At 53.1% G+C, this 25,125-nt stretch overlaps 2 protein-coding genes across 5 annotated transcripts in view; one reads left to right on the forward strand and one right to left on the reverse strand.

Annotated features, from left to right (window-relative positions):
- The window catches only part of Macrod1 (mono-ADP ribosylhydrolase 1), a 143,764-nt gene that overhangs the window by 71,351 nt on the left and 47,288 nt on the right, over positions 1-25,125 (reverse strand). The gene's annotated exons all lie outside the window — the stretch shown is intronic.
- Flrt1 (fibronectin leucine rich transmembrane protein 1) overlaps positions 1-25,125 on the forward strand; it is a 79,666-nt gene that overhangs the window by 37,925 nt on the left and 16,616 nt on the right. For both annotated transcript variants that reach the window (XM_021151364.3, XM_085834125.1), the window contains exon 2: positions 22,874-23,779. The gene's annotated coding sequence lies outside the window, so the exon portion shown is untranslated. The remainder of the gene's footprint in view (positions 1-22,873; positions 23,780-25,125) is intronic.

Genomic DNA, 25,125 nt, shown 5'->3' on the forward strand with positions numbered 1-25,125 from the left:
AGACAGTGTGTGTGTGTGTGGGGGGGGGGAGGACAGAATTTCCTGGGAAGAGCTAAACTGGCCTGGGTCGTCCACAGCTGCAGACATCCCTGAGCAATCTAATTCCCTACTCTGAGCCCAAGATTGGTTTCTTTATATATAAGCTTGGTTCAATTTCATCTTTTAAGTCTTTTTTTGGGGGGAGGGAGAGGGTTCGAGACAGGGTTTCTCTGTGTAGCCCTGGCTGTCCTGGAACTCACTCTGTAGACCAGGCTGGCCTCGAACTCAGAAATCCACCTGCCTCTTCTTCCCAAGGGCTGAGATTAAAGGCGTGCGACACCACTGCCCGGCTCATCTTTTAAGTCTTAAAAACAAACCACCGCTACATTTGTTTGTTTGTTTGCTTGCTTGCTTATTCATTCATTTATTTACAGTGTGTGTGTGTGTGTGCGCACACATGCCTTGGCACATGAGTGGAGGTTCTAGGACAACATGTGATAATTGTTTCCCTCCTTCCACCACATGGACCCAGGGATTGCATGCAGGTCGTCAGTCTTGATGACAAGCACACTTACTTGCTGAGCCATCTTACCATACCAGCCCCATTTTTAAAAATTTTTATTTATTTATTTATTTTGGTGGAGCTGGGGATGGAACCCAGAGCCTCGTGCAGGCTTGACAAATGCTGCGTAGCCATTAAAGTCATTTGAAACCTGAAATGCTTAACCAACCCCTGGCATCCACAGGGGATGGTTCTAGGCTGCCCCTTTCCTGAGGTCCCAGATCCTGCAGATGCCGGAGCTCTTTGTATGTCTAAACTGTGAGGTATTCCCACACAGCCCACCAGTATACTTCTGTATACTTTAAATCGTGTTTGGATTCTTTCTAATTCCTAATACAATGCAAATGCTATGTAAATTCCTGTTACACTGTATTGTTTATGGAATAATGACAAGAAAAAAGTCCTCGCTTGTTAGGCACAGGCATAGTTTTATTGTTCACAGCCTACAGACAGCCCCCACCCATGTACTTTTGACCCAGGCTCAGTCTGAATGTGCAGATATAGAACCTATGGGTGTGGAGGGCTGGCTATCACTCTCAGACCATCAGACTTACCCCTTGGGGCTGGAGGGAAGGCTCAGTGATTAACAGTGCCTGCTGCTCTCCCAGAGGGCTGGAGTTCAGTTCCCAGCACCCATCCCCGTGGCTCACAACCTCCTGGAGCTCCAGCTTCAGGGAAGCTGACGCCCTCATCTGGTTTCCCCAGACATCTGCACCTACATGGCATTTGTACAGAGACAGAGAGACTGACAGACAGACAGACAGACAGACAGACACACACACATGCACACCCTTTAAATTTTAGAATTCAGTAGATTCTTACGTATTCACAGTTGTAAAACATATTATGCCTGATTCTAGATTATTAAAGGCAAGTGCTCTATCAACTAAGCTACATCCCTAGAGTTTTTCTGTCATACAAGAAGCAACACCAGTTTTGTCATCTATAAATGAAGACAAAATTTTGAGTCAAAGGGCCCTGTGAAAGCTGCCTGATAGGGACCTGAGTGGTGTGTGGCACACAGCTGATGTTGAGCAGGGATCAAGTGTAGGATACAGGAACACAGTCCTTGCACCACAGTTTTTGCCTGTATGACCCTCCAGGATGCCCCCTCTTTAAGTGCCCATTCTACAGATCTATACTATTAAGGACCCTAGAAGCAGGTGTTGGGAAACAGGAGGCAGGAGAGAGGAGGTGGGAGAGAAGAAGGTCTCTGGTGATTCCTATATGGCTTTGAGAGCCAGCTGCTGCTCAGGGGAAAGACAGGTGGCCACAACAGGCAAATTCTGGCAGCAAGAACTCTGGTTCCCAGTAAGAGCTGGGGCACTTTAAGGGGACCCCCAACAACCCTGAAGCCCCCTGCACTGGGTCACGATTAGGTGATATTATCAAGGTTCAAGGTTGGTCTTTCCCCATGTGATCACTCCCCCCTTCCTCTTTCCATAAGGTCTCTCTGTCTAGGCTTGGTTCCCCTGGAACTTGCTACATAGACCAGGCTGGCCTCAAACTCACAGAAGTCCACCTTCTTCTTCTTCCTGAGTGCTGGGATTAAGCCCAAGCATCCTTCTTTATCATTTAAAATCTATCATGGACGGAGATGTGGCTCAGTGATAGATACTAGCACGTGCAAAGCCACAGGCTCTGTCCACACATCACACAAAATAAACATACAAAGAATGAAGTCACCAAGTTACTTGATCCCTAGTTGTGCAATGGTTGGGACACTCGGTGACATCGTGGTACTGTGGTTCTGTAGCCTGGCCTGGCCAGACCCTCCTGACAGGGTTGGCAGAATGTCAAGAATGGCCCAAGAGAGGTCTTGGCCTTCCAAGGGTTCTGCCTGATACATGGGGTTCTGTGAGCACGGGTGTGACTATCTCAAAGCCATGGGTATTGTCAGAGCAGGTGGTTGTGGTTACTGGCCACAGAGGAGAGGGACAAGGCAGGTGGAGACAGGACAGGAGGAGATTGTTCAGCTGGCACTCCATAAATGCTTCTCCACTTGGCCTGAGCAGGTGAGGTGAGGCCAGAGCCAGGTCTGGGAGATCAACCACATGGCATCCCACCCACCAAAGTCCCCAGCCAAGGAGGACCTCCCCCTAGCAGCTGCCTTGGAGAATTTCAGGGTGGCCAGGGAGCTGAGACCCAGGGACTGGATGGCCAGGGTTTTGCAGTGTTCTGTGCCTCTGTACTCTGAACTGGCACTTCCACCCGCTGCCTCCCAAATGGCCGCACCATCTCCACAGCTGATCAATAAATTGGTCATGTGTGGCGCCACAACAACCAGCTCACACAATTAGATTAAGAAGTGTGAGGCTTCCGTGTTGAGCAGAGACATAGATGGCAGGCTGGGGCATGCAGGAAGGTCGGACCAGGGACTGACATATGAGGATCGTGCGGTACTGATGCCCCCATGGCGGTACTACTGGTGGGAAGAGAGTAGCAGAGCCCTGGGGTTGTGGGGAGTCCTTCTCAGCCAGTAGACATGAGACAGGACAATTGGGGAAATCCTTAGGCAAGATGAAAGGCTAGGAGTCTGGCTCGAGGCTGCCCAGACAGCTTGGCCACCAGAGGCTTGGGTCATTGTGAACTGGTAGCTGGATGTGAACTTTCAAGGTTGGAAGCTGGGGTGAGGCTGAGGTCCTATACCTGATGAGACTCCAGTGTGCTGCCCTCCTCTACCCTGTGGGGACATGTTGATGTGTGTGGCATGTTGACGTGTCACTACCCACAGAGCTTCTCTCTAAAAGGAACCTGAAGCATTTCTGCACTTGACACGTGAGACAAGTGGGACATGGATGATGCTGTAAGCAGGGTAATCGAGACCATAGAGGGAAGACAGGAATCAGCACCAGGCATATTGGAGGCCAAGGACACATGCTAATTACGGGAACCTCAAGGGTGGAAGAGGATGAGGCTGCAGTGAGGAGACACTACCCTGCTCACCTCTGTATCCAGCACTTGCTGGGGGTGGCCATATCAGCTGAGACCAGGTTTGGGGTCAGTAGCACATACCTCCAGGGGTTATATGGCATCATCCCTCTGTAAGCATCATCTCACTGTAAGCATCATCTCACTGTACAGCATCATCCATCCACTGTACAGCATCATCCCACTGTACAGCATCATCTCACTGTACAGCATCATCTCACTGTAAGCATCATCTCACTGTAAGCATCATCTCACTGTACAGCATCATCCATCCACTGTACAGCATCATCTCACTGTATAGCATCATCTCACTGTACAGCATCATCTCACTGTAAGCAGCATCCATCCACTGTACAGCATCATCCTACTGTAAGCATCATCTCACTGTAAGCATCATCCATCCACTGTACAGCATCACCCCACTGTAAGCATCATCTCACTGTACAGCATCACCCCACTGTAAGCATCATCTCACTGTAAGCATCATCCACTGTAAGCATCATCTCACTGTACAGCATCATCTCACTGTACAGCATCATCTCACTGTACAGCATCATCTCACTGTAAGCATCATCTCACTGTAAGCATCATCCACTGTAAGCATCATCCACTGTAAGCATCATCTCACTGTAAGCATCATCTCACTATACAGCATCATCCACTGTACAGCATCATCTCACTGTAAGCATCATCTCACTATACAGCATCATCCACTGTACAGCATCATCTCACTGTAAGCATCATCTCACTGTACAGCATCATCTCACTGTACAGCATCATCTCACTGTACAGCATCATCCCACTGTAAGCATCATCTCACTGTAAGCATCATCTCACTGTAAGCATCATCTCACTGTACAGCATCATCTCACTGTAAGCATCATCTCACTGTAAGCATCATCCACTGTAAGCATCATCCACTGTACAGCATCATCTCACTGTACAGCATCATCCACTGTACAACATCATCCCACTGTACAGCATCATCTCACTGTAAGCATCATCTCACTGTACAGCATCATCCATCCACTGTAAGCATCATCCACTGTAAGCATCATCTCACTGTACAGCATCATCCACTGTACAGCATCATCTCACTGTACAGCATCATCCATCCACTGTACAGCATCATCTCACTGTACAGCATCATCTCACTGTACAGCATCATCCACTGTACAGCATCATCTCACTGTACAGCATCATCCATCCACTGTACAGCATCATCCACTGTACAGCATCATCCATCCACTGTACAGCATCATCCATCCACTGTACAGCATCATCTCACTGTACAGCATCATCTCACTGTAAGCATCATCTCACTGTAAGCATCATCCCTCTGTAAGCATCATCTCACTGTACAGCATCATCTCACTGTAAGCATCATCTCACTGTACAGCATTATCCACTGTACAGCATCATCTCACTGTACAGCATCATCCCACTGTAAGCATCATCTCACTGTACAGCATCATCTCACTGTACAGCATCATTTCACTGTACAGCATCATCCACTGTAAGCATCATCCCACTGTAAGCATCATCTCACTGTACAGCATCATCTCACTGTACAGCATCATTTCACTGTACAGCATCATCCACTGTAAGCATCATCCCTCTGTAAGCATCATCTCACTGTAAGCATCATCTCACTGTAAGCATCATCTCACTGTAAGCATCATCTCACTGTACAGCATCATCTCACTGTACAGCATCATCTCACTGTACAGCATCATCCCACTGTAAGCATCATCTCACTGTACAGCATCATCTCACTGTACAGCATCAACCACTGTATGGCATCATCCCACTGTAAGCATCATACATTGTATGACATCATCTCTCTGTATAGCAAGCAAACTGCACTCAGAGAGGAGAGAGGACAACGTGGGTAAAAAGGAGGCCGAGTGAGTATCAGGATTTGAACTGCAGCCTGAGGACTCCAGCCACCTGGGTTTCCCACTCCCTTCGGATCTGCCTGTTATATTTCTGTAAGCACTGCAAATCCTTCAGAGTCGAGCCGGGAATAAATAAATATGTACATAAGTAAATAATGAGAGGCTGCTGGGAGATGCTGACACGAGGTCAGTGCTGGGACTTGCTGTCCTGATCCAAGTGGGAGACAGTGTAGGGCGTGGCACACCAGCTTGCCCCTCTAGGTCAAGGCTGGGGCAGCAGTAGCTGCCATACACTGATGAGATGCTGGGAAGGCATGGTCTGGGGGTGGGGGTGGGGGTGGGGCAGGGGTGGGGTGGCAGCTGAGCTGGCTGGCAGGGCCTCAGCCAGCTCTTCACCATGAGCTAGCTTCTCATTTCTCTGTTCCAATGCAAATGTGTTGACACATTAATCTCTCCACCCCTGTGAGCACACCACACCACACCGGCAGGATTAGCTCTGCACTTGTAAGGAACAGGGCTGAGCCCCCAGCCTAGAGCAAGCAGGGCCTTGATAGGCACAGAGCATGGCATGAATGAGGAATGAAACCAGACTCAGGGTGACTGAAGAAAAGATCCTGGAGGTCTTGGGGATGGTTAGAGATCCCCCAAGAACACAGCCCTGATGGCTTCATCCTGGGTGTGTGTGTGTGAGGCCAGTGCTGGCCAGTGCAAACAGCCCCCGGGTCTGCCAGCCCCTGCCTGGAGCCTTGTTTACGGAGCTGCTGAAGGAGGTAAGGGCAGATGGAGGAGACCAGGGCCTATCCCCACCCGACATACAGGAGCGTGCCTGTTGTGTGCACTTGGCTTCCTGGGCCTGCCACTGCCTGCTGCTCTCGGCTTTTGCAGGCCTCGGGCAGTGCAGCCCAGGATTCAGCCTCCGAAGGTGACATGGCTATTTCTGGGCCTGGATCTCTGCCAACAGTAGCAGGAACATGCCAGAGAGAGGGCACTGGGGAAGGTGCTGCTCAGAGAGAGGGCCCCCTCGCCTTCTTCCTGTCCCCTCACCTGAACAGGAGCTGGGAAGGTAGAGGGCTGTACACCTGCCCCCCTCCCTGAACTTCTCTTTATATCTGTAATATGGGTGGGCAGTGCCCACTTGGGGAAGTACTAGAAGGGACCCAACACATGGCAGAGGACGAGAATAGCTTGTCCCATCCTCAGGGACACTAGCACTCTTCCAACCGGCCCTTTGGGAAGAACAAAGGCTGCTGAGCCGTGCCCATAAAGGAGAAGCCCTGGCAGGAAGCAAACCCAGAGGATTGTGGGAGAGTCATGGACATGCGTGTCAGAACACTCCATGTTTCGTCCCAGCTCCCCTCATCCAGCCTGTTTATGCAGTGACACTGTTCCCATTATGCAGATGGGAACATGGAGGTTCACGGTTTCCATCTCTTGCTTGAGTTCCCTGGCATGGCAATGGGATTCAAGCCTCTAGCTTGTCAGGCCATGGGGAGCATTGGGGGGGGGGTACTTGGCAGATAGAAGCCGGAAGGTCAGGTGGAGCCTCCAAGATTGTTGGGGACTCATGTAGGGAGCAGGTGGGCTGAGCGGGCCCCACTGGCAGGGGAGAAGCCACCCGGGAAGGCTGGGAGGCCCCGATAGAGGCAGTGCTGATTCTGTCCTGTTCAATTTTAAACTGAAGTGCAAACAAGCCCCAGTTCCCGACGCTCTTGCCCAAATCAAATTGGTGCTATGATTTCTCTGCGGGCGGCGGGCGGCCTTCCGGAGAGGAATGGGGAGGCTGGCATGGGGTGTGAGCCAGCAGGGACGAGGCCATTTGTCTGGGGCAGCCGGCTTGGCTGGCCGGGATCTTCCACCCAAATTAAATTTTGACCCAGCTCATAAATCTTCCTCCAAGCCCCTCCCCCGCCAGTAGCTGCTGCATGGCCTCACTGGGATCGGGACTGTGCTGTCCTCTCCTCCCCAGTGGCTGTTGGGCTGAAGGGCTTGCCTGTTCAGGGGAGTGAGAGTGTGGCCTACAGACAGACTCTGAGACTCACAGGCCACACTGACCACTGGGGCCAGCAAAGGGCTTGGCCTGGATGTCCAGAGTGGGAACTCAGTGCTGGGTCGGATCCAGCGGGGCCCCTCCCAGCAATTGGGGTTTGCTGATGTGTGTGACTGTACATATGAAGGCCAGAAGTCAACCTTGCGTGTCATACCTCAGGCCTTTGAGACAGTCTTCCACTGACTTGGGACTCACCAATTATACTGCACTAACCAGTCTACACCGCCAAGCACAGGGATGAAAAAGATCTGCTACCACACCCTACTTTTTTAAGTCTGGGGAGGAAACTCAGGGCAGCCTTTTCTGCTAAGCCCAAGGTCTAATAACATGGCCAGGCCTCGGTTTCCTCTGCAGTGCACATAGTTGGGATACAGGGAGAATGAGGTGAGGCCCTGGGGACCATAGAAGCTCGGGTCTCCTTCCTGTCCTATACATGGTGAGTGTCCTTGTGACCTGTCTGCTAGAAGAGAATAGTGAAGGACCCCTCTGGGTGCTAGGACTGGGGGTTGGCACTCTGTCTCCTGCTAGGACCATGTGTACCCCAGGACTCAGCAATGCATACCCCCAGAGCCTATGTTCTCTATACAGGGGCAAGAGTGAAGCTCTGGAGGTATCCCAGGTCTGCCATCAGTCACACACACACACACACACACACACACACACACACACACACACACACACACATTGATATACTCCCTCTCAGGACCTTGTACATAGTGTGACTTCATGATTACAATCAGTCGCTGTGGTGTGAGGTACTGCTATAGACACTGAGTTCAGACTTTATCTTCTGCCCCGGGGCCTTTGCACATGTGGCTATGTTGCATTAGGGGTGTTTTACCCTCTCCCTGCAGCCTCATGTTCCCTGCTGACTCCTGCTCCTGCCCAGGGATGGCAGAGAGTGTGCAACAATGTTTAAGAAGAAAGGAAAGTTCTTACACTCATAGCTCAGAGGTCTCAACACACAGATCAACCCAGGCCACTGGGGTGGGGGTGGGGGCAGCCACGCTAACCCATTTTCATTGCCCCTGGCACCCTGGTGGCTTCTGTGTGTGTGTACTAAGGACAGAGGTAGTCACCAGCCCTATCTGGCCCTCAGAAGAGGTCACAAAGTTCTTATTTTTTAGTTGACAATGTACACTAGAGACACTAACCTGGGAGGTGACCCTTCCCCTGACGTCCACATCTCCTGTGCTTCCCCATCCTCCTTCTGCAGAGCTGCTCACAGAGCACTTCCTCCAACTATCCATTCCACACACACCAACCCCACACAGTCTGCCGGGGCTGCCATAGTGATCTATACCTCCAATGTGGGTTTGTTGTTCTCTGTGGCGTGCAATTAACATCCCCACCAGTAAACGATACAGCCATATTTCACCTGCACCCTAACATGGACCACGAAGGCATTAAAATAAATAATGGTGCAGTTAAGCGGGGCCTGGGGTTTGCTGTCTGGCAGAAGCACACCTGCACCACATGTGCCCCATACCACCCCCCCCCCATTCACTGCTGTTCCCTTGGGGTCCCTGATGGTGACTAGATCAAGGCTCATCACTATGCCTTCTATCTCGCTACCACCTACCCCACCAGCCTGTGCTGTACACACAAACCATCCTTCCCCTCGGAGCTCCTGGTCAGGGCCCAGGACAAAGGAGGGAGCCCCAACCTGTGTCCCGTCTTTAACTATAAAGATCATGTTTCCTGGGAGTCTGGAGGTGCTGGTGGGGCTTGTACCTCCCATCATGCTCCATCACTTTCCACTATCACTCAGCATCCTTCCACGCCCCCCCCCAATCATGCCCCATCATCCCCACTCCCATCCAGAGGGCTAGGCTGGGACCCAGCTCTCAGATGTGGTGTCCTTCAGGCCTCTGAGGTCATGAAGTGGACATAGCTCTTGTTAGCATCACTGTCTGCCCACCCCAGCCACCTTGCAGAGCATGCCAGCGACTCCTGAGCCTGTCATTTTCTTCTCTTCCATGGGCTCTGTTACCTGTACAGCTATCTGATGTCTGACCTCGGAGACCATAAACTCTGGGGAGCTTGAACAGGACTCCTTATGGACCCTGCTCCTGGACACCAGGACGTGGCTGTGGGTTACAGATACCTAATTGACAGTGGGTAGTAGGACACGCAGCCCAGGACTGCCTGCTCTATATCCTGGTAGTCTTCAGCCCCCTGTTTCTGGAGGTGGCAGAGGTAGAAAAACTGGACTAGGTTGGATTGGCTCAAGAGTGATGCTGGTGGCTGGGTACAATGTGACAGTCCCTCGGGGGTGGGCAGCCTGAGAGTTCCAGAACCAGCAGCGCATGTCCTCGTTGTCCTGTCTCCCACCATTACCTCTTGCCCTGTCCTTCCCTCACTCCATGGCCCCAGGGACTCCGTTACTCAGAAAGTGCTTGGCACAAATTAAGTTGAACTGCCTGGGGACCGAGTGGCTCAGGTGAGTGGATAAAAACTCACCCCCGTCTTCTCCGGGGAGGAACCAGGCAGGTACCTGGGGGAACAGTAACCAGGAGATGGAGAGATGTGTGTGCGTCACTTCGCAAGGCTCAGCTGCTAGGTGGGGCCAGGGTAGAGGGTGGGGAAAGGGACCGCCTCCGGACAGAGGGACCCTAGGCACAGCTGTCCTGGGAGCTTCAGGTTCTTTGGGAATTGGTAACCTGAATTTCACCTGCCCCTGCTGGGCTTCCAACATGGCCGTCAGAACATCCACAGCAGGTCAGTCCTGGCCATGTGCACTCTGCTCTCCCTGCCTCATTTGAGTTTTCCAGCAAGGTTGTGTGACAAGTCACTGATTTGTGTCTGAGCTGCTTTGTTGGTGAAATGGGGACAAGGGGACTGGAGACATGGTTCACAGAACTGACTCTCATCTCCAGAACCCACATAACAAACAACCACCACAACAGAGACAAACGAACAGCATACTTCGGGGCTGGAGAGGCAGAGACAGGTGGATGACTGGGGCTCACTGGCCAGGAGTCTGGAAAACCACTGAGAGTTCCAGGCCGGTGAGGGAGCTCATCTCAAACAGAAAAAGTGGATGGCCCTTGAGGAATTATACCTGCTCTCAGCAGGCTTCAAGCAGGGCAGTGAGCTCCAGCCTTGCCCCTCCATTGAACCCCCTGCCTTCAGCCTGCAGGGAACCCTAGCTGCTGGTTTCCCCATCTGTAACAGAAACATCGTCATGCTCTAAAATCTGGTTTGAAGACGGGTGTGGCCCTAGGCAGGGCAAACACCTCCCCTGGCTGCTACGGCTGCCCTGGACTTCTCTCTCTCACTCATGCTAACCCCCAGCTCTTAGGTGAGCCCAGTGACATCCTGAGTGCCTGGCCACTCGCACAAGATAGGGGCATGAAGGCCGAAGTGGCCACGAGGATGCTGCTGAGACAGTGGATGAGCTCAGGTGTCTGTACCGGCTTACAGAGGGACAAATGATAAGGTTGCTGGCATCGACCCTGCCCTGTGTGACCTGGGGCAGGACACATACTTAACCTCTCTGAGCCTTGTCTGCTCCTCTATGAAACAGAAAACTTGAACCAGGCACTGGCTTTAGGTTGTTGTTGTTTATTTTTGGGTTTTATTTGTTTGTTTGTTTGATTTTTGAGACAGGGTTTCTCTGTATAGTCCTGGCTGTCCTCGAACTCATTGTATATCCAGGCTGGACTTGAACTCAGAGATCTGCCTCCCTCTTCCTCCCAAGTGCTGGGATCAAAGGTGTTGAGCTGCCACCACCTGACATCTCTTTTAGTTTTTTGAAACAAGGTCTCATGTAGCCTAAGCTGGTCTTAAAGTTGCCATGGGTCATCCTAAACTCCTGCTCCTCCTGCCTCGAGGTCCCAGATGCTGGGGTTAAAGATGTGCCGGCCACGCCTGGTTTGTGTAGTTCCAGAGTTTGTGTCAGGCAAACGCTCTACAGGCTGAGTTAACCCCCCAGGCCCCTAGTGGGTGTGGTAAAGTTTACTATCTTCCAGGGCAACGGAAAGGAGAGACAACAGCATGCCTGGAGCCCATCAGTCCTGCCGCCCTAGCCCTGCTGGGGGCTGAGGCCCCTTCCCTGCCTGCTTCCCACACCCCAGGCTTCCAGTCCCAGTTAGGTCTGGAGCCCAGGATAGGAGCTGAGAAAGTGCAAACCAAATCCAGGCTAGCATTGCTGGCTGGTGGAACTGGAGCCCTCGTGGCCCCTGGAAACGAGTGTACAGTGTGTTTCCTGTCTGGGAGCCTAATCGTCAGCGGTTATTTATCGTTACGTTTCCTAGTGGGTAGGAAAGCCACAAATAAGTAAATTCGGGCAGCAGGGTACAATTATTGAGCCCAGTGCTTTATTTCCCAGCCCGGCCCTCGGCAGATCGATGGTAATTTATGACGAGGCCCCTGAGGGAGGGAAGGCGGCAAAATAACCTTACCTTGCCGCTCATCACCCAACCTGGGCAGCTGTGCCTGCTCACAGGTGGCTAAGGCCCTGGGGACTGGGCAGGGGAGCCTTGGGAGGAGGGGACGTGATACACGGCTGGGAGCATTGCTGGGGGAGGGGGTGCCAGTAGCCCAAGCACTGGGCAGCCCAGGCCTCATGCCTGGCCCTCAAGCAGATCCCTATTCAGTGGTAGAGGCAGCACCAGGCTGAAATAGGGATGGGGTGCACCACTGAGTCCCCAGGAAATAGTTTGGGTTCATCTTGGGTAGGGTTGGCAGAAACAGAGTCTGAGACAAAGATTAGCAACTGAGTTCTTGGGAAAGCCCTTAAGAGGAAGCAGAGTAGGGGAAGGATATTGCTACAGGCCAGGGACTCAGCACCTCAGGGCAGGGCAGTCTCAGTCATTGGACCTAGGCTGTAGCTTGCTCTAAGGACAATGAGGGGATAGGAATGGGACTGGGAGTAGGGGTAGCCTACTGTGTAACAGCAGACACGGTACCATGCGACAGAGATTCTGATTTTATCGTGGTCCATGTATTGCCAGGTCTCTTGCCATTATCATTTCAATCTCCACTCCGGGGACATTAGGATGCTAAACTGGGGCTTGGGGTGAGTGACGTGTGAGAGCTGGGGCTAACGCCGTGTGGGGCTGAGATGGGGGTCAGACCGCAGGATGTTCACCACTTCCCGTGGGGACATGGCCTCCCTAGCACATGCCCCTAGGGTGGCACTGGTGGCTTGAAATGTGGAGCCTGCTGGGTCTGCTTTATAAACCATCCATGACCCTGGAATACCTCGTCCATCACTGATAAGGAAAACTGGTGTTCAGAGATAGCAATCTGCTCATCTTAAGGAGTCCCAAGAGAGTGAGGCCTTTCTCCTGACAGCGAGTCCCTCCAAGGAAGCAGCTGACACCTAGAGGATCAAAGGATTGCTCAAGTCATCCAGGGATTTGGGGCTGACCCTTCATTCTGCCAACTCTTTGCAAGGCCCCAGGCCTCTCAGGGACCTCAAAAAGAAAAATAAAATCCTCAAGACGGTGGAACCATGTAGGTTCCCTCCACGGAGGTCACTGTGCCATCTGATGTCCAGCTCTGTGTGTGTGTGTGGGGGGGGGAGGCACCGTTTTCTGACCAGTGCTCATCAGAAGCTGATTTGCAAACTGACAAGGTGTCCTCCTGGAGACCCCCCCCCAAAAAAAAAAAAAACAGCCATCCCAAACCAGGGCCAACAGCATGCCCCAGAGTATTAAAAAGGCTATGTTCTTGGCTGGTGCCATCCTTGGCCTACATTAGGGTGTGGGTGGTATTCTGGGGTGGCCAGTACCCCAGAGATGGTTGTGGAAGGAGGCCTCTGGCTTGCTTCTACCCATGAACTTGCCTTTTCCTTTGGCTCTGAAAAAGCATAGCGCTGGGTAAAATCAGTATTCCAGTCGGGGAGGGGCTGGGATGGGGAGAAGCAAACAGAATGTCAAGTTAAGCAAAGGAGCAGGGCCTGGTGGGCGGGCGGGCGTTGTGGGTGGGGGCTGGCATGGGCAGAGGTGCTAACCCTGCCACAAAAGGCACCTGGCTCTGGGCTTCCTAGATGCTCTGGGGGTGTAGAGGCCAGAGTGGCTGGAGGGCCTGCCTGGCTTGGAATCCAGGACAGAGGGAGGAAGAGAAAGGGGACAGTTGAAGACAGAGCCTGTGTCTGGCCAGAATGAGTAGCTTCCTGTACCCCAGTCTAGCTCACGGACCCCATGTTCCCTCTCAGGCAGCCCTCCCCTGTGAGTATGCAGGCGCCTGCTTTGTGCTGGGTGTGAGCTAAGGATGCGGGAGGCACTAGTGCGGGACACAACCGTGCTGGAAGCGGGCCTTACTCAGCCTCTCTCAGAGCATTTGTTTTGAAGGTTATTACAACCCTGGGCGGCTAACAGGTGTTACAGAGGCAGGGTCTGATGGCAGCCACTAATAAGAAAACTTCAGTGGTTGTCTTTGCTGCAGCTTTTAATTGCTAATGTCTACACACACACACACACACACACACACACACACACACACACATATGACTCTGCAGTCTCTACCAGCTGAGGATAGACCTTTCATAACTGGCCTCTGGGAAAGGCTGCTTCTTCCCTCTGCCTTTGGAGTTCTTTGGGCTTCTAGACATGCCGCTCTTCTCTCAGGCCTAAGAAACAAGGCAGGGCTGGTCCTCTTCCTTGGGCTGCCCAGCCCGCTCATCCCTCATCCCCTTGGGACTCCTGCTCTGCACAGCGGCTAAGCACTGTGAACAGCAAGGCTGTTCCACATTGGGTGGAGCCCGGACGTGGACAGCATCCTTGTTGGCCATAGTGGAAGGGGAAGCTCACCTTCTTCAGTGTGCATCGCTCCTATGATGCAGCCTGCTCAGCAACTAGGAGCCGGGGCAAGGCATACACCTCTCACCCCATGTCTGCTACAGTCAGCCCCTGAGCTTGACAGAGTCCAGGCTCAGAGGAATCAAGGCACAGGGGAGGCCTGAGTGGACATAGTAAGGGAGACCAGAAATAAGGAAGGACCAGAGAAGGCTGCCTGGAAGAGGGACAGGTACCAGCTGGACCCGAATGCCAGGCCTCTGGGGTGCTTGGCGTGTGCCCACCCATGTTCAAGTGGGGACCTGCAGACAACCTCAGGCACTGCCCCTCCAGTTTGAGTTTTCTTCGAGATGGTGAATTCTTTATTAAGTAGGCTAGGTTGGCCGGCCACCACTCACTCCAGCACTGGAGTTAGGAGCAAGTGCATCACACCCTGGCTTTCTAACGTGGGTTCTGGGACCAACCTCAGGTCCTCAAGCTTGACCCACAACACTTCTTTACAAACTGGTAGTTCCCCGCCCCCCCCCTTTTTGTGTTAGGAGTGGAACCCAGGGCTTAATACACAAGGCAAGCTCTTTGCTGTGATCCACATTCTGCCCTGGAACCCTTTAGAGTCCTCCTTCGAGCCTGGTTGGGGCAAAGCCTTGCTGTTCACAGTGCTTACATAGCCTCCTGCAGCCCAACATTCAGGGTCAGCAGCAAGATCATTTGTGGGTGGGAAAGTGGCAGAGAGAGCCAAGCACAGAGGCCAGAGGCCTCTCCCTGCTGGACTGTCCACCAGGAGTCTCATAGGCCTCCATTTGCCACCAAACCATAGCCTTCTCGGCCAACCCTGGGGTCCACAGTACATCTGAGCCAGAAACATATCCAAGGTCACAGGTGGTTGGTGGGGGGCAGTCATGGCTTGTACCAAGCCCCTGAGTCTGGGCTGCAGGCTGGGAGGGGGGTGGCTTGTAGCCGCCAGGCCCCGCCGCTCCAGATCTGTGGTGCCAGGGGCCTCATTAAGCTACTGCCGCACAGAGGCTTGTTATTAACAAGAGTGTGCGGGGATCCTTTCCCTCCTTCCCTCTCTCCTTAAGGCAGGCTCCCAAATGAAAAGGGAACGCATAATGCAGAGCCCACGTAAGGGAGCCTGGAGGGAAGGCACTGCCTAGCTGCAGAGAGGAAGACGCAGCTACCCTCGGGGGAGGCTGGCGAGGCCCCCGTTTATGAAACACTCTCTCCTTCTCCTTCCTTCTTCCCAGTTCAGCAGGTCTCGCAGGCTGCACTTTAAGTCCTTTTGAAGTGTTACAACCACTTTCTCCTCTTTCAATTAACAACAAGAAAAGGAAGCTAATGGCTTCCTGAGCCTGGCTGTAAATATTAAGAGTCTGGCCGCCTGGCCTGAGCTCCCAGCCTTCCCAGCCCACGGAGCCAGCTTACAGGAAGGAAGGGCAGGAGACTCCAGCATATGTGAAGATCCCCTGGCTCAGATACCTCTGGTGGAGGAGGGGGGACTGAAGGGGCAGAAGGGAACTTGTCCCTGGGAGTGGGCACAGCAGGCAGGAGTGTGGCCTGGAATCCCCAGCTTGTGACTTTGAGTAAAGCTAGTAACAGACATCTGGGGAGGACTAGCTATTTGAGTGTTTTCTTTCTTTCTTTTCTTTTAACTTTTCTTATTTCTTTTTCTCTTTTGAAACTTCCTTTATCTTGGAGACAGGATCTCGCATAGCCCAGGATGACCTTGAACTCACTGAGTAACTAAGACTGGGGGTTAAATTTCTGACCCTCCTACCTCTACCTCTGCATGCTAGGAACAGCTGGAGGAGGGGCTAACACACTCCTAGGATCCATGCAGAGGAGGCCTGGGATCCCTGTCACCCCATTGGCTTTCCCCCTGGAGGGCATCCACATGGGACTACCCACCATGTGCCCACGAGCCACTGAGCCACAGGGCCAGTAAAGCACTGCTTCCAAATCTACTGAGAGCTGGAAGATGCTCAGTCAGTAAAGTGCTTGCCACACACACATGAGGCCCTGGGCTTGAGCTCCAGCATGCACAAATACAGCCAGGGGCAGCAGGGTGCCCCTTGTAATCGCAGTGCTGGGGGGGATACAGACAGGAGGATTTGTGGGCTTTGCTGGCTGGCCAGCCGTGCCTCGTGGGAGAGGTTCTAGGTCCTGATGAGAACTTTGTCTTAGACCCCAGAACAGCTTCTGAGGAATGACACCTGAATTTGAGCTCTGCCCCCACCACGTAGGTATGCACGCATGTATGTCTACATGCACTCTCACACACCAGCATACACCCATATACCCACATACAAATCAATAAAAAGAGCTACAGTGTGGGAGGCCAGGCACAGTGGTACACACTGTAATATTGGCATCAGGGAGACACAGGCAGGAAGATCATGGCAAGGCCCAGGCTACACATTAAGACCCTACATCAAAAAACAAAAGGCACCAAAAATGCACACACAGACACACACAGACACACACCTACAGTGTGTGGTCCATCACTGGGCCTGTAGGACATGTGAGAGTGCTCAGAGATGAAGGTGGGACCAGTTGAGGGCACTGTGGTCAGGTAGACAGGGTCAAGAAGCCACTGATGTTTCTGGCAAAAGTGGGTCAATTTCCTGAAAGAGGTTCTGACCTTAGCTACTGGCACCAGACTCATCATCATGGCTCCCCAGGCCTTTCAAGGCCCTCCTGGGTGTGTGTGTCTGGGTGTGTGTGTGTGGGGGGGGGGTGTCAAGATACAGCAAAGCCTAATGAGTAAGGCCTGGCCAGCAGAGATGCCTCCTGACTGGGCACTGGTAGACAGAGGGCCAGCAGTTTCCCATGGGCCAGAGGCGGACACTCCAGCCCCATCCTATGGGCCTAGAGCAATGGGCCATGTCAGGCCACGGCCTCCATGACCGAGTCCCAAGTTAATGGTCCCTGGTAAACTCTCCTTGCAGAGACTTAGGACAGTCATCTGTCCCTCTGGGAGCCCAGCCACCTGTGGGAATCCTAGGAATCTGGGGGCCTCTTTCTCCCTAGCCCTGGTACCTGCAGAAGCAGGGTCATCCAAGAGAGGACATAGCCCTTGCAGGGCAGGTGGCATCTGTCCATGCCCCGTGTGGTCTCTCAGCACCAGCACCAAGGACTGGGAATAAAGTCACAGGCCACCTGTCACCACAGCTGCCCATCCGTGAAGGGAGAGGCTTCTGTGGCAGAGGGCCGGGGTTTGTCCCCAGATTAGGTCTGTCCCACACAGCATCTAAAGAACATCACCTGGCCTACACACATGCACATATGTGTACACACAGCGACACACATGCACCTCTGAGATTACACTCCTGCTAGCCTCCCTGCTCTGGATGTATCTGTCTTTACAGCTAGAGTCTGGCAGTGGTCCAGAGTGGAGACTCCCACAGGCACCCTCGACCTGGCTGGCACACACGTACCAGTCCCTAAAACCCTGCCTTTGTCAGGAGGCACTTGTCCTAGCAGACTCACCTCTACCCCTCCCACCCCACTGCTCCTCGGGTGCCAGGCTGTGGGGGGCGGGGGGGGCTTGCCTGAAACATAAGAAGAGGCAGAGGGAGGAGCCCTACTTCCAGAGCAGGAAAAGGAGTCGTGCTCCCAGCTGCCAAAGCACAGCATCTGGGGCCCATGTTGTGCTCCCCCTGTCTGGAACTGCCAAGAGCTGAGGCTGGGGAGCCATTTGGAAACTGGCCCACTCTGGTGCTACCAGGAGCGAGCGCTCAGCTGCTCTAGCAAGGAAAATGGTACTCACGGAATACCAGGCAGGGCTTCAGGGAGCAGAACCTGGTGGCTTCCTGAGTCAGCTCCTTTCCCCGGACCCTGTTCCCCACTGCCCCCAGCCCAGCCCTCACTCCTAGCATCCCAAGTTCTTCACATGGATTTGTTGAAATTGCAAGTGGGGGCCTCTTCTTTCCTGCCTGGACACTCCCAGCAGGCTCCCTGTCACTCTTGGTATGAAGACCAGTTCCCTCAGCATACCGATCAGGGCTCCTCTGAAGCCAGGTTCCCGTTCCCCACCCCAGCTTTGCTGCCTTCCACTGACCCAGAGCTTTGCCGTCAGCCCTCAGAGGGCACAAGTCCTCCCACCCTGAGCCTTTGCACATGCTGTTCCTCCCTGCCTCAGTTAAACTTCCTACTCAACTCTCAACTGTGCTGACCTTGTTTTAAGAGCAGTTTGGCCCCTTTCCTGGCCTACAGCCCTCCGTCCTTGTCACTCTGCCCTGCTACTGTGGTGACAATGCTACCAGCCTAAGAGGAGTGACCACCCTTAGTGATGAAGAAGAAAGGAGCAGGCCCTGTGTCTGGCCACCCTGGGGGCGGGGCAGTAAGCAGCCTCAAACAAAGTCTGTTTGATCACAGTCCCTTCATCTGGAAAAGCAGGATACAGCTGTTGCCTGCAGCCTGTAGTTTGAATGAGAGCAAATCCCCTTTCCCTGCTGCCCCCATCTCCAGCCTGTGGCTCTGATGGGAACTCTGCCCTCTGAGCTACCGGACAGCTCTGCCCAAGGAGGCAGCAACACTCTTTCGTATCAAATGTGATTGGCTAAATGGGCTAGCCACTGAGCCTACCTGGGTCTGCACAGAACACACCAGGCGTCTGATTAATACCGTGCACATGAAACTCCATCCCTAAGAGCCAGAGGTTGGAGCAAAGCAGGTAGGCTAATTGCTAATACAGGAATTAATATCAGCAAGCATAGATCTGGAAGGCAGCATGAACAGAAAAACTAAAGATCCATCAAATTCTGCAACAAGCCCTGAGGGACAGACGTGGGCTGTACTGCCTCCACCCGGTTCTCAAGTGTCTATCAGGAGAGCCTGAAGGGTGCCACAATCATAGGACAGTGTTGTCTTCTTCAGGAAGCTCCCCCTCACATTCATCATTTTTCTCCTGAGCTACGCCTGGCATGTGTATCACACTGTGGTTTCTGTTAGCCACTGGCTTCCCCACAAGGCTGAGACCTCCTAGGGACTGGGCTCCTCGGATCCCCGGCGTATTGTACAATGACTGGAGCATGATTGGACTGAGTTTGTTAGGTGAGGCGGATGGATGGTTGAATGGATTATAGGGATAGGTGGTCAGAGAGATGGGCGGAATGAAAGTGGATGGATGGATGGATGGATGGATGGGTGGATCCTGCATGGACAGATGAGTGTGGGTCGGATGGATGAATGGATTCTGGGTGGATTGATGAGTGTGGGTAGGCACATAGACAAGGTAGACAAGATGGAGGGGAGATGGCTGGATGGTTGGAAGGCTGGGTGGGTGGGAAGGAGATGGATAAGGGATGGATGGGGGAAATGGAGAGGTAGGGGGCATGAGAAAGCCTGGGAGAGACTTGGGGCCTGGAGGGCTGTGTCTGTCTGTCTAGAGACACGGTCCTGCTTCACTGGGTCTTGGCATGGTGTGGGGAGAGGAAGCACCTAGAATCTGGAGCCCTGGCTCTCCTGCAGATTGAGGAATCTTGTAAAGCTCACCCCTCACCTTCTCAGCCTGTGAATGGCTGGCCCTCCCTGACCCACCAGCCTGGTCCAGGCTTAGGGGAGATGACCACTCAGACACGAGGGAAGGATAGAGCGCATGCTCCCTGCTAGATCTTAGTATGAATGGCCCCATCAGATCAAAATGCCAAGGACAAAGTGGAGCTGGGGACCCAGCGCTTGCCAATACTGTTACCAGGGTTGTTGGTAACAAAAAGAACCATGTGTGACAGATGGAAGATTTTACTCAATAGACTTAAAAAAAAAAAAAAAAGGTTTGCTGGTACAGGAACTAGATCAGAATTTGGGCATGGGTGAGGTCCAGGAGAGAGGGGCTCAGCAGAGCTGCCTGTGGGGCTAAGGAGAGCCCATTCATTTCTGGTTTCCTAGGGCCCAAAAGACTTCTTGGCAAACACACAGGATAGCACTGACAGCCACTGCAGGGGCATGGGGGCATGGCTCCTTTCAATCTAGCAGGGTTCTGGGGCAGGTGCTTGCCGGTGGGCACATTTATAGATTTCTTCCAAGCCACATGCATTTGGTGCAGTGGCTGCAGGTGGCCATAACTAAGCACCCACAGGTGAGAAGAGCCATTTTCAATGCCCTGGGCTCACACTGGCAAGCTGGCTTGGAAAGCCAAGACATGCCTCAGATCCCAGAGAGGCCCCTTCAGAAAGGAGACCCTAGCTAAACCTTCTGCCTACACTCTAAAGGTTCCTAGGAGGCTCTGAGGACTCAAGGAAGGCAGTGGAGTGGGCGGGGTAAGGAGCAGGTCCAGGAGAGCCTGACTCAGACTCTTTGTTTTCTCCAGTGAGAAAGCAAAGTGAGAAGTATGCCAGGTGCCCATGGCACTGAGCCAGGCACGAGAGTGTCCAGCCTTCACATTCTCCCTTTTCACCTTGTTACATCACCTCCATTATAACTGTGAGACCATATATTCAGAGAGAGGGTTGCCTAATGCAGGGAGGAAAGGATGGCATATAAGAATTCTCACAGGAGGGTGACAGAGCGGAGAAAGGCCCCCGTGCTACAGGTGGGCCCTGTTACAAATGTGGGTATGTGCGCATTCCGGTCACTCTGTGTATTCTCATGGGAGCATGTCACATGCATTCCTAGGGGCAAATATATGAACATCTTGACCATGCAGTCATCCATACGTGTGCACGTGTTCATTTTTGCACATGTGCATGGGTTTAAATGTGTGCAGAGATGCGTACAGGTGTCTGTGTACACTTCTGTTTTCATGTTTGCCTGTGTTGGGTTTTTGTATCTGATGTGCATGTTCATATGCTTGCGTGGATGTCAGTGCATGCTGGGATGTATGAATTAGTCTCAGTGTGGGGCACTGCAAGGCCATATGGAAGGCAGAGGTTGCAATGGTGAGCCAGGCTGACCAGGCCCAGGGGCCTTAAAAACGGTAGGCCAGCACCAGCTAGCTCCTGGGGGCTGGAGGAGCCTGAGTCAAGCACACATCTAGTAGGGTGAATTTACCTTCCTCCTGAACCCGTGATTTCAAGAGAAGAACTCTGGTTTGTGTCTGTTATGGAGAGGAGGTTCCAGGGGTTCCAGGCTCCTAGGACACAGACCCTATCCTGTGTGTGTGCAGTGGCCTAGCTGCCACCTTCCACCTCTAGCATATAAAACAATTTCCTTGTCCTGTCCAGGAAGGCAGATGACCTCACTGGACTCTTTCCATCCCTCGCTTTCAGAGAGAAATTACAGTTTATAATTGGATGAAATCTCGCGGGTGGTAATGACAATAATGGTCCAGGCTGTAGCTACCACTGCCCCCTCTGCAGGAACAGGCTTATCTTCCCTCCTGCCCAGCCTCACCCTGTGCCTGCCTGGGACTGTGCCCACCTGCCTCCTGGTACCTGCAGCCCTGAATGGCTCTCCTGGGAAAGGCTCCTGAGAGAGCCCCTTACCCCATCATTTCTTTATACACTGACCACATAGTCTATTCTTCCCATGTGTTTCCTGTGGGCTGAAGCCATGGACAGCCACCTCTGCTTGGCATGTGAACTTATTAAATATGCACCCTGGTTATGCCAGCTCCAGGCACCTAGTAGGCCTTGAACCAGCCACCTTTGGTAAAAAGGAACATGCCCTGATGACAGCTGAGCTTGTACCCTCAGATCCACCATCAAAGCTCCTGTCTAAACAAGGGTACCTCCAGAGGAATGCAGATACCACAGTTGGGCCTTCTTGGCTGGCTGCTAACCAGGAGGGGATAACATTGTTTTGTTCTGTATTTGTAGGGGCAGCCTGCAGCACCCCAGGTCTCTACAGAAGAAAGGGCAGCAGGGTGTAGAAAGCCTGGTCCCACAGGAGACAGACAACTGAGGGACAGAGATTAGGACAGTGGAAACCCTACCTCACTGGCCTTTGATGAGCCAGAAAAGCTGAGCTTGTTCTGGAAGCCAAGTCCAGGATGGCCCAGTCGAAGCATTCAAATGATATTTAGTCAGAGAAGCACGTGCTGGGGAAATGGAGGCTGCTCTGGGCTGGGTGGGTGGCTCTGCATGGCCAGGAACTCCCCAAACATTGTTCATTGTTGGTTGTTGATGATGGTGATGATATTATTATTATTACACTTATCTGTTTACTTTGTGTGTGTGGTCAGAGGACATCTTGTGAGAGTCAGTTCTCTCCTTCTACCATGTGGGTTCCTGGGGACTGAACTCAGATCTCCAGGCTTGGTGCTAGGTGTATTTACCCACTCACTAAGCCATCTTGCCAAGCCCCTAAACTTCATTTTTTTGTCTGCCCACTCCTTTCAGGCAGTTACACGGAAGGGTTCCGTACATTACCTTGCTTGGAAAAGTGACAAGCGGTGGGGACAGTAATCTCAGACCCTTGCCTGGCTTGGAGGGAAGTGGTACTTGTCCAGGATGCAGATCTAGGGATGTGGCTTGGCAGCAAAGTGCCTGCCAAGCCCTGGCTTTGATCTCCAGCACTGCAAACCAAAACCAGACCTGAGGATCTGTGTGAATGTTTAGCTAGCCTGATCTACATTCCAGGCTAGCCGGGGATACATAGTGAGATCCTGTCTCAAAAAGCAAAAACAAAAACAAAAACAAAACAAAACAAAAAAAAAAAACAGAGACTGGGAAGGGATGAGAGCAACGCGGCTGTGGCCATGGATGCCTGTGGCTCTCGGATGTCCCTGTGGCTCTCGATTTCCTTGGGGTTGATCACTTGTGTTCTTTGGCAGGTGAAGAACCAGGCAGCAGGTGAGAAAGGCCCCACTCTGGACAGCTGAGCCCCAGGGCTGAAGCAGGAGTAACCGACCCTTCTGCCTCACCCACTTCAGAAGCTTCTCCACATACAGGAGCAGCCAAGCAGACCAGCCCCTGCCCCCTAAAGTGGCTTCCCAAAGCGGAGCACACAGGCCTGACAGCTCAGCAGTGCGAGGCGAGGCGAGGCGGCTGCAGCCTGCGGTGAACATCTGAACTCCTCAGAGGGGTAACAGACCCACACACACACAGATGCAGCCTGAGTGGCAGGAATACTGAGTCTTTGGAGAGTGGCTCCCTCTCAGCTCTGTCACGCAAGAGCGCTCTCTGCACTGAGCCATTCTGCCAAGTGACTTAAAGGGATTTAAAAAAAAAAAAACCCAAAACAACAAAAAAAAAAACTTTGGTAAAGAAAAGAAGGCAGCAGTCCAGCAGTCCTAGCAGGGACATTTTGGGAGAGGTGCAGCCTGTGGACAAAAGACTAGAGTTACAAAGAGCTGTGGTGGACGTGGTGGCCAAGGAGAGGCCACATCCCCGGGGGACTGGCTCTGGGCTGTAGGGCATGCCCAGCTCAGGAGTCCCCGGGGGTGCCCTGTGCACCCCGAGCACACAACCTTCACTTCGGAGAGCCAAGCCATCGGTGCCTGTGGCCTAGGGTGCTGAAGATGCAGCGGGGGATCTGCAGGCATATCTGAGGCCTGGCCACAAGGAAGACTACAAGACTTCTATAGTCTCTGTGTGCCTCCATGCTCCCTCTGCCCCAAGGTTGTAGTCTGTGGTTTTGAGCCTGCTGGTGACATGGGGCCAAGGATGTGAGTGTGGCCTGGAACTTTGAAGCAGTGGCCAGTGGGACCCAGAGGCTCCAGGGAGCAGCAGCAGAGGAGGTAAGAGTTTGGGGTAAAGGAGAAAGGGCCACCAGGGGTGGTGCTGTAAAGAAAGGTGACAAGTCTTCTTCCACCTGGAGGGGACATGGCATATGAGAGGGACAACTGAGTCTTGCCCTTTGAAGGCCCCCAAACAGGAGCCTTCTGCTTGCCAGGGTAGGGACCACTCCAGGGTTCTGTCAGGCGTAAGGGAGACGGCTTGGGAATGAGCCACAGCAGGGACTGTTATCTCCTTCTGGGCCTTCCCTACCTGGGCTGCTGGCCACCTGCTCTGTACACAGGGGACGACAGTGAGCCTTGTGATGGTTAGGCAAGAGCTTAGGGAATGAAGGACACCAGCCTTGATGCCTGTTACCCCCAAACTAGCAAGATCCCTTCCACCTGGACTTGCCCTGCTGTGGCCAGAGAAATCCAGGGTGGGCCCGGTCAGGGGTCACACTGGCATCATCTAAACTGGTCCCCTGTATGGGCCTTCTGTTGGCTGGAGGGGACAGACAGGTCTAGAGTGGTGGGGTGAGTTCTCCAAGGCTATACAGCAAGTGGCTGGCCAGGCCAGCTCCTCTTAGACTCCCAAGGGTGAAGAGGGGAGGGGCAGTACCTCTGCAAACCGTAATCCTGGCAACTTCAGAACTCCTCAGTGCCCTGGGCAGGGCAGGGAAGCCCCAATTCATTACCAAGATGGAAAATGACACTTCCCCATGTTCTGCCCCAGGAGAGGGGCTGATTTATGACTGCGCCAGGGCCTGGGACATCCGTCAGAGCCGTGCGCTGCACACGCCGTCTGCGGGGGCATTAATAGCCGTGTTATTAGCCACTGGCGTGAAGGATGCCCTGCGGATGGACTATTTGCTGTTATTTATTATAAAGGCGCGACAACCTAGCAGCAGGGCCCCAAGCGCACAGCTGGGCCCCGCCCGCCCACCATCCTCCTCTCTGCATCTGCGACCTCCTCCCAGCCCCTAGGAGGAGCTAGGGGATAATTCCTGGGGCCAGACCAAGCTGGAGGGAAACAGCAACCAGCTCCCAGCAATCCTGTTGCTCAAAGGACTGATGGGAAATCTGCTCAGCGGCCTTGCTGCACCCAGGGGCAGAGACAAAAGGAACACACCGGGTTTTGGGGGCCAAGGTACCTGGGGGTTATGGCTGAGAGTGCTATAAACTAGGGCAGGTCCCCTCCTTGAATGTGCCTCTCTGTACACATGAGCTAATAGCCAGCTGGAAAGAGGCAAGGCCAGCTACTCCCAAGAGACAACCCCACCCCCCTGGACCCTTAAGAGGAATCCACAGATGGATGGCTGTCCCATCATCTGCTCTTACAACCCTGTGGGGAAGGATTTAAGCCCTAG

The sequence above is a fragment of the Mus caroli genome, unplaced genomic scaffold, assembly GCF_978045245.1.
Source record: "Mus caroli unplaced genomic scaffold, Mus_caroli_1 scaffold_20, whole genome shotgun sequence".
Lineage (NCBI taxonomy): Eukaryota > Metazoa > Chordata > Mammalia > Rodentia > Muridae > Mus > Mus caroli.